Genomic DNA, 3,496 nt, shown 5'->3' on the forward strand with positions numbered 1-3,496 from the left:
GTTCCCTAGCTGCCCCGCTTAATCCATACATGAGAGAAATTCTTCCTGTAATAGATGTATTACAATGGAGTACATCATTCAGGAATCCCTTGGTCTTACTACACTATTGCACCACCTATTTCGATCTAACATTTGTCTCATGATATCCTTTACAATGCTTCTCTTGAGCAATTCTCTTTGTTGATGTGCAATATCCTGCTGGAGTTTATTACATACCTCTCTATTTCCTCATGGGTGCTTCCCCAACTTTAAATCAAGCTTAAACTATCCCCAGCAACTTTCATTACTTCCAACCTCTGGGACTAGGCAGAACAATTCTAATCTGTCCAAACAAGTCTACTCCACTCCTTTTCCAGATATACCTGTTCTGATTGTTTCTTTTAAGCTACTTCTCACGCACAAGCCTTTGTAGATAATACACCTGCCTGCTTACACTCACTATTCATATTTTTAATCCCTCTCTGGTCAACAGCAATAGTGATTGTTCTGAGATCACAGCATCCTTTGATTCATGGGAAAATAATTGATCTTAGAGAAAAGGCCTTTTGGAATAGCAAGTTACTTGGACTCATTCTTCAAATAAATCATTGGCAAACATTTCTCCTTTCCTTCAGCCAAAGGGAGAGAACCTAGGAACAGACTATTGTTTGCATGGTCAGAAGTGGTCAATTTATGGTTGTTTTTGTTTTATTTATTTATTGGTGGAAATTAGGTGTAGCACAGAAATTATTATGATGGAGGAAAAAAGTGGATAATAAAGTTAATTTTTTTTCAAAAAAGTTTCACCAAAATCTTTGCTTGCAATGTAACTAAGACTAAGTTTGTGAGAACTATTTCCACATTTGTTCTCTCAGTGACTAATCCATCAAACTCATCAAGCTAAAAGATTGGAGGTTCCCACAGAGTCACATACCACACCATGTACCACTTTCTCTTGGAGTCCTGGCAGTAACAACTTTAACAGCTTTTGAAGTTTTGTACATCTTTGATCAATGCCATGACCAAAAATGACTCTTGAAGACCAATGTTGACAAACCATGCTCCTTAACTCCTGATAGATAATCGACTCAGTATGCAGAGTTGCATATATTTTTAGTTAACGTGGAAATTTCTCTTTCTTAGTGATGTCTATTTATTACAAGGCTTCTGTGGGTTTTTCTTTTTCAGCGTGTATGAAAGGAAATGGAAGAGAGGAAGAATTTAATTTAAAAAATAGCACTCCATCCCTCTTAACGTGAATTGGCTCAGACATTCAGGAAAGCAATTTGGAATAAAGTCTACTAAACTATGCATAAACTATGCATTAAACTAAACTTGCATCTTTTGATGTAACAGGTGGAAGATGAGGAAAATGAAAATGATAGCTAGATGGTATAGTGGATAGATTTAGAGTCAACTGTATGACCTTTGTTCCTCAGTTTCCTCAACCATAAAATATGAATAATAATACCACCTATCTTATAGGGTTGCCAAGAGAATCAAATGAGCTAATATATATAAAAAGCTTTGTGAGCTTTTAATGACTAATAATAATAATAATAATAATAATATCCTATGGAGATAAATAAAAGAAAAGACCCATACACACAAAAATATTTGTGGATTTTTAGTGGTATCAAAGAGCTGGGAAACTAAGGCAATTAGGAAATGGCTGAATATAGTGTCTAAGTGAATAATTTTGTTTCTGTGTAGTCATTTTAGTCATATTGATTCTTCATGATTCCATTTAGGTTTTTCTTGGCAAAGATACTGGAAAGATTTTGCCATTTCCTTCTCCAGATCATTTCACAGGAATTAAGGAAACTGAAGCCAATAAATGTGAGAAATAATTCATTGAGCTCCCTAATCTCTTTCAATCATTATTAATCAGTCTGAAATTATTTCATAGTGGTAATGATTGTAAATTCTGTATATTGAGCCCCAGAGCTCTGACCTTCAGATTGTAAGTTTATTTGCTTAAACATAGGAAGCTAACTAGAGGCCCTCTACTCGGTGACTCAATTATGTGGAAAGTCTTACAACTTATTTTTGTACATTGGGATGATTCTCTTTTGTCCAACCCAAGCAATGACCATCTTATGGCTACTTAGTCAATGGAGATGCCCCTTGCTTCACCCAATCTGTATCCCCACCCCCTTACAATGATATGCCATTTTTGATCCTCAAAAGCAAAGTCTATCAATTAATGGGATTTTGTATTTTGCTTTGCTTTTTTTTACATATTTGGCTATCAAATCCTATAAACATAAGATCTTGGAAGAAGGAGGCATCCCAGATCATAAGGACCATCTGAGGTCCACTTCATTAGAGGGGATCATATATACTCTTTAATAAAATTCCATTGATTCAAAGCTCTGTCTCAGTCTCTTTTTATGTACGTTGGACAATTTTAATCCCCATATTATTGGCAACCCAGATGAATTTATGATGTATAGACCTCAATGTCTTTAGGCTGACTTCTGCAAGGTTCCCAAAAAGAAAATGCACACCAGGTTGAATTTTTGTCAGTGTCTCCCTGAAAAAACACCAGCCCTGGGAGGTTGGACTCTCCTCCTATCTGCATCCAAATTCTCTGAGCCTGAAATAATTCTCTTCAAGATTGGTGAATCTGACTTGATTTACCTTAAATTTATTTTCTTTAAGAAAGGTTTACGATTGGGCTAAGAGGAACTTTGAATTTGTGACTAACCTGCCTAAATTCATATGCTCCATAGCACTCAGATTTTATTTTTATAAACATTATGTGACTACCAACTTTTTTCTTTTATTTTCTTTGCTTTCATTTTGTTAAGACCAAGAGATGCAGCGATGGAATAGCTAGTTTGTTATTTTCAGCCATCTAGTTATCTAGTTAATTTTAAAACTTATTGTTGGGAGGATTAAAATAGTTTTTTCCCCTTTAAATTCTTTTAACAAGAATAATTAAATCATTTTTGTCATTAGTAGAAAAATCTCTCAAATTGGTTGAAGGGGAATATCAGTGGCTCCTAGTGGGGCAAGGAACCCATCTAGAGGACTCTATGATAGGTGGGATTTGGGGAAATGATTACCTGCTCTGATGATACCTTGAGGCAGCAATAATTCAGGCCAAACCCTGTACTCCTAGAGGAGAGATTCTCTGCCTCAACAGTAAACTGTTAAGGAATGTGACCATCCTGGAAGCAATGACTGAAGAGGTTCATTTTAATTTTACAGAGATTAAAAAAAAGAGAGAAGATCCTCTTTCATTTAGCAAGTAACATATTACTTAAATTCTTAGAATTAAGTAAGTCACTGGCAATCAAACCTAAATTTTTAGGAAATTTTAAAGGAAATTAGGTATAAATTGAATATTCACTTATAAAATATCTTTAGGATCTAGTTAACTTGTTGTAGAATCCTAGAGCTTAAGCCCAGAAATAAAGAAATGAAAATATTGGGAATTTGCCTAAACAAATCCCTGAATATTGCAGTGTTCTGTAGAGAAAAGCAAACAAATAACTTCCATATAGGTAGA

This window comes from Antechinus flavipes, chromosome 1, assembly GCF_016432865.1.
Source record: "Antechinus flavipes isolate AdamAnt ecotype Samford, QLD, Australia chromosome 1, AdamAnt_v2, whole genome shotgun sequence".
NCBI classification, from domain to species: Eukaryota; Metazoa; Chordata; class Mammalia; order Dasyuromorphia; family Dasyuridae; genus Antechinus; species Antechinus flavipes.